The sequence below is a fragment of the Kryptolebias marmoratus genome, linkage group LG20 (assembly GCF_001649575.2).
Source record: "Kryptolebias marmoratus isolate JLee-2015 linkage group LG20, ASM164957v2, whole genome shotgun sequence".
NCBI classification, from domain to species: domain Eukaryota; kingdom Metazoa; phylum Chordata; class Actinopteri; order Cyprinodontiformes; family Rivulidae; genus Kryptolebias; species Kryptolebias marmoratus.
This window is the reverse complement of record NC_051449.1, coordinates 1,026,193-1,032,214: the sequence shown is the minus strand read 5'-3', so window position 1 is coordinate 1,032,214 and position 6,022 is coordinate 1,026,193. Positions and strand designations below refer to the sequence as shown.

Below are 6,022 nucleotides of genomic sequence, written 5' to 3'. Positions count from 1 at the left end.
AGAGCGGCTCAGCGGCAGTAAGACCCGTACAGCGACTGACTCCCCCCCCCACCGCTGCCGGCTGTGGGAGGCTGTGACATCATCAGGAGGCTGAGTTCAGGCTGCCATTCAGCATCAGCTGTTGATTAAAGCACAACTTTTATGAGTAAAAATGATTCAGAGCCTCTGAATGAGTAAAGAATATCTCAAATGAACATAAATATTTAGATGATACCAACAAATCTGACTCACAGAATAACTTTAGTGCTGGTAAAAATATTAAATTATATTTGTTACAATGATACTGCAGTTTAAATCAGATAGAAGATGTTTTTTTTGTGTTTACTGTTATTTCTGAGCTTCTGTCCTTTTGAATTCAGCTTTTGCTCTTTAAACTTTTGTATGATCTGAGTTGAGAAACATAAGAATCAGTCCAAGAAAGGCAAATTAAAACAAGATTTCTCTTTAAATTCAGTTATGTTTTTATCTGTAATTAATGCAGAATCACCCTTTGTCTGATAAAAAATCCCCTTCTTATTTTTAAAAACATACATCAACTCGTCACTTAAACATATTTTAATTATTTTATTTCCTAAAAAGTGTATTTTGGTGACAGAAGGTGGATTTGGGATTTTTGTTTTTCTCCGTTTTGATCATTAAAGATAATCAAAAACTGATGTAAGGTTAAGCTGAACAGAAAGATTCCTAAGGCACACACCGACACCGCTTAGCCTTTAAGGTTATTTTTATGTATCTTTTCCAAATTCAAAACTTTTCAAAGCTTTCAAATTTTGAAATATATATATATATATATATGTGTGTAAAACAATAAAATCTGTATGTATTGAAACTCAGCAAAGCTAAAACACTCATTTTTTCATGCTAAAGAGTTTGAACAGACATCTGATAGCAAACTTTTTACATCTAAATTATTAGAATTGCTAGTTTGCATAATATCTCATTTGCATAATCTTATTTTGTTCTCAGTTCATGTCTAATTAGCAGCTGCTGTTTAATCCCTGTCAATCACCTTCCTAAAACTGATAATCTGCCTGTTACATCTTAGAATAGATTTAAATTGTATTCAAATTTAATTTCCTTAACACATTTATTTTACTCTTCTTATCATATTTTATTAACCAATTTCTTAATTGTCCCTTTCCCTCTTTGGAAGTGTAATGGGCTCTTCTTCTTTTATCATAAAAGTGTTGAAAGATGCTTGAGTTATTCAGCTGCTCAAAAGGTTTCCCACAGTTTGTTTCCTCTTGTATTCAAATTGTTGGCTCTTTTTGTAAATCAAAGCACAGCAGGAGAGAAGAAATAAGAATTTCCTCCTTTTTCTGGATCTGGGAGAAGACGTTCAGGTGCAAAAAAAACAGTGAATCTGCTGTTAAATGCCAAAGAAAAGAGAAAGAACGGGTTAGACAACTAATCCTAAACCATTAACCCCAAAAGGCTCTTTCATGATCATAGCTGTAGTTCATCTGTTTCAGGTCAGTTAGGCTGTTTCCAGAGGAAAACAAACGAGTGGTAGTTGGCAGCCATTCACAAATTATGCTTACAAAATTTTAATTTAAGGAGAAATTAACCAAAGAAAAAAAAGGGAAAAATTTTGGATTTTGTTTCTTATTTTATGAATTTATTTTGGACCTGTTTTCATGCAATGAGTAGCTTGAACAAACAGCTCGCCTTTTTGTATCGACTGAGGCCAATTATGCTATTATATAAGTGTTTGTTCTATTGTCTCAAATTGACACATCTTTTTCTGCAGTTTTTTTTTCACCTTTTTCTTGTTTAATACGTGAAGAAAAAGATTACCTGAAAGCACGAGTGTGCATGTTTAGATGTGATGCCAAAGGAAACAGGGAGAGCTGGTAATAACATCCCACACATTGCGTGAAGCACCTGCCGATTTCTGATGTGTGTAACCATTTGACATGATGTGGCCAAAAATAAAACCATGTACTGCATCTTCTCCTGCCGTTTGCAGACATTCAGACTGATAAGGTGAGATAAAGTAGATGTGATACATTAGAATCATGCAGACATAACACAGAGAGGCTATTACTGTGTCTGATGAAAAACAGATTTTACAGATTGTACTGTATTTCAGCCTGTGGCTAAGATCCCACAGGGCAGAGAGAATGAGGTGCTCTCCAAAATGAGCTCAGCATCCCAGCAAATAGGACGCAGCAGCTCCCCGATGTGCTCCTCAGGCCCAACATTATGGATCCATCTCAGTGTTTGTCTTTAAAGACTTCTGCAGCCTGCAGGTGCATTTTCTGCTGCTTCATCAGACAGGTTTGGCTGCAGGGAGGATCACACTGCAAGTACAACAATGCACAGCCAAATCAAAACCTTTTTAGATTAAAAACCTAGAATATGTAGAGTTATTCCCCCTCATCTCACTGTTTTCTCTGGTTTTAATCCAGTTTTCATTTCATGCGTTTGCACACGTGGTGATGTCTTTACCCAGCTGGTTCACAGGTCAAAGAGTTTTTTGAAATAACAAATAATGATATTGCTTGTCTAAAACAGATAAATGTGTTTAGTGTTTTGCAGATTGCTGCATGTGATGTTTTGCTAAAAGTGTCAAGCTAGCTGGTGTTTTACTACTTGAGTGCAAAGTTTCACTAACTAAAATGATTTTTGTGTGTAAAGAAATTGCAAAAGTTAAGCTTTTATTCGTATAAAACTTATAAAATCCATTAAAATTATGTGTGTTTTTTTTTACAGATAAATACACAAATTGCAATAAATTTTGTTTTTGTTTATATTTGGGAGCACATGAAACAGTAATGCAAAGCATTTACCATTTAGATCAGTTAATGGTTGTGTTTTCCAGTAAAAAAAACAAAAACAAAAAATGCTCATTTGTCCATTTTTCTTGCATTTATTCCTTTTAGGCTGGATTGTTGTAATTCTTTGAAAACTCCCTCAAAAGTTTTTAGTTGATCCAAGTTAGAAGGAGAAGTCATATTTCTCCAATATTAGCTTCTCCTCTTCTCCCTGTAAAGATCAGAATATAATTTAAAATCTTCCTTCTAACACACAAAGAAGCAAACTGCATTTTATATCAAGATTATAATCACCTGTTTTGGAAGGAGGAGTGTGAAAGTCTTCCACCCCGGCCACACTCGACTGAACAGGCATGGAGTTTCATTATGCTGTGAAAAAAATTGATTACACCGTGATTAAGTTGATTAGATTTCATGAATATGTGAAAGGCGAACCGAATCGCTGATTAAATATTTACTGGTGGTTTCCTCTCTGACAGACGGGGAGATGATATCTCATCTCCCAAATGGCTCACTGTACGGTGCAGGAGAGTCTTCAGCCCTGCAATCCAACACCAAGTCACTGTTAATCAGCTGAACGACTGTCAGCTTGAATGAAGTTTATTTATAGAAGCACAATTTTGAAATATTGTCTGCATGTTGAGATTGTATTCAAGGAGGAAAGGAGAAGAGAAATGATGTGATTGTACAAAAGTGTCATTGATAAAGAGTTGGAGAAACTAAACTAATGCAGGCAAAGCAGACAGGTAACAAACTACAACACTTCAAGAAACAAACAAACAAAAGGAGCTGCAAAAACAGGAAATTCAAACACTCAGCTTAAACAAATGTAAAGGAGACAAAGCCCATATGCAAACACAAAGGATGCTGGTGAGTGATGAGCAAAATGGGGTGAGAAGAGAGACGAAACACTGGAAAAGTAAAACTGAGGACATCTAGAGGAAATACAGGGTAAAGCCAACAACAACTGACGAAACAAGACAGAAAACTACGAACCAGTGCACACCACGAGCTAAACAAAGGCAAAAACAAAACTGCTTTAAGGGGTACTTCTCTGTCATTTATGAATCTTTGTTCATCAAGATGGTGGCACAGATACAAACAAACAAAACAGAAGTTCATACGATACAAAACCATGAAAGGAAAAAGAACTTCTGGGCCTGTCTCCAGAAACTTACAAAGGTGTTTCCAGTCAGCACCAAAAGACAGGCTTCAAACCAAACACTTAGTCACAAATAAAACTGGCAATAACAACTAGTTTGAATTAACAGACATTTTAACCAGCAACTAAGCCAAGTTCAGATGTTTCACAAGACACCCAAACAAAGAGGAGTAATAAGAATAAATTACAGCCCCACCCATTGAAAAGAGAGTCAAGTCAGATTTATTTATATAGCACTTTTCAGCAACAAGTCAATACAAAGTGATTTACAACATGAAAACCCAAAAATACAGGGTGAAAACACACACAACAATGTCTGGGATAATGTAAATTAAATCTAAGATAATCTAAATGAAGCTAAACATATCTAAAACATGAAAAACTAAACATATCTTAAACATGACCTAAGTAAGTAATAAGACACAAAAGTAAAGCTAAAATATGAGACTGAAATCATAAAACTAAACATACACTAAATAAGACACAAAAGCACAGAGTAAAATTGATCTAACTAAGTCATACTAAAGATAAACCAAAGATAAGGTGAGGAGATATAACATAAGCTAAACTAGGATTTAAAAACCTTAGCCGAACAGATCAGACAGGATAAGAGATAAACTAAGATAAGTTTAAACAAGCAAAGGCAGGATAAAATTGACTAAGTCATCCTGAGGTAAATTGGGGAAAAAACAAATTAGGATATAATTACTAACATAAACTAAACTACGATTTCAGGACCTCAGCAGAACAGACTAAGATAAACTATGATAATCTATACCTTTGCTGATGGATTTAAATAGATGGGCACCTCTGTGTTTGGAGGAGCAGGAGACGAACCGCCCAACCAGAAAACAAAGTCCAACGGGAGGAGTCAGGTGAGGCCAGCCAATTAGAGATGCTATACGCATGACAGGACCAGCCAATCAGCAACCTGCAACTGCTCAGTATTATACAAACAAAATTGCCTCAGGTCATAACACTGTTCAAATGCAAATTAAAATTTATTTTCATAAAAATAGAATACCTTCAATAGAGGCGATTTATCTGTAGCAATCTAATTATTGTTATCAATAAAATGTTTATTTATGTGACTTCAAAGATAAAGTAGGAAAACTGATATTTTGAAGATAAATCAGTGTGGAAGTTAGGATAAAAAGAGTTACGTGATTATTTTCTCCCCAAAATCAAAGGCTGATATTCCTCCCTCTATTTCCTGCTCTCAAACTCAGCAGCCTGTTTGCATAAAGCTTTTTTCTTCCCCCTGAGCTGATCGGCCGCACCCAAACACGTGATTTGTGAACCACAGCTCAGTTCACTTTCTGTTTTGAGGAAGTGAAAGTCACACAGTCATTGCTACTGAAAGGTGAAATGGCGCAACAAGGAGTTCAGTTGGATCGAGAAACCTTCTCCTGTTCGATCTGTTTGGATCTACTGAAGGATCCGGTGACAACTTCATGTGGACACAGCTACTGTATGAGCTGTATTACAAACTTCTGGGATGAAGAGGATCATAAAGGAATCCACAGCTGCCCTCAGTGCAGAAAAACTTTTATACCGAGGCCTGTCCTGGAGGAAAACACCATGTTAGCAGCTTTAGTGGAGCAGCTGAAGAAGACTGGACTCCAAGCTGCTCCTGCTGATCACTGCTATGCTGGACCTGAAGATGTGGCCTGTGATTTCTGCTCTGGAAGAAAACTGAAAGCCATCAAGTCCTGTTTTGTCTGTCTGGCCTCCTACTGTGAGAAACACCTTCAGCCTCATTATGATTCAGCTGCATTTCAGAAACACAAGCTGGTGGAGCCCTCCAAGAACCTGCAGGAGAACATCTGCTCTCGTCATGATGAGGTGATGAAGATGTTCTGTCGTACTGATCAGAAGTGTATCTGTTATCTCTGCCCTGTGGATGAACATAAAGGCCACAACACAGTCTCAGCTGCAGCAGAAAGAGCTGAGAGGCAGAGAGAGCTCGAGGTGAGGCGACAAACAATCCAGCAGGGAATCCAGGACAGAGAGAAAGATGTGAAGCTGCTTCAACAGGAGGTGGAGGCCATCAATCACTCTGCTGATAAAACAGTGGAGGACA

The 6,022-nt window shown here is 37.0% G+C and overlaps 1 pseudogene; it reads left to right on the top strand.

The window, feature by feature from the left end:
* Positions 1 to 5,243: 5,243 nt before the first annotated feature.
* Positions 5,244 to 6,022, top strand: part of LOC108246152 — a 2,866-nt pseudogene continuing 2,087 nt past the window's right edge.